We start from the raw sequence: 390 nt of genomic DNA on the forward strand, positions 1-390 counted from the left end.
TTTATCTTTTATTTAATTATTTATTAATGGGGAGATAGATTTTTTAAATCCGAAGGAAGCCATCGATGTTCCCCGCCATTTCCAAGGTGACGTACGCGGGATGTGGTGGCTGAGAGCGTGGACTCACGCGCCATTTGTCGCGAGTGAAATTTTAATTAAACTTATTTTTATTATTATCATTATAGAGAAAACAAGTCACATGATGGATCTATGCTTAGATGCATAGTTTACTATTTTACTTTGTGATGCGATGCATGTATTTGAGACCCAATAGGGCGGTTGCACAGATTCTTAATTATATAAATAAGATTATCTCTGATCACCCGTTTTAGATTAATTGAGTTCTGAAGTTAATGCTTATCAGAGTAGTTTATAGAGTAAAGGGATAAT

This window comes from Arachis ipaensis, chromosome B06 (assembly GCF_000816755.2).
Source record: "Arachis ipaensis cultivar K30076 chromosome B06, Araip1.1, whole genome shotgun sequence".
Lineage (NCBI taxonomy): Eukaryota > Viridiplantae > Streptophyta > Magnoliopsida > Fabales > Fabaceae > Arachis > Arachis ipaensis.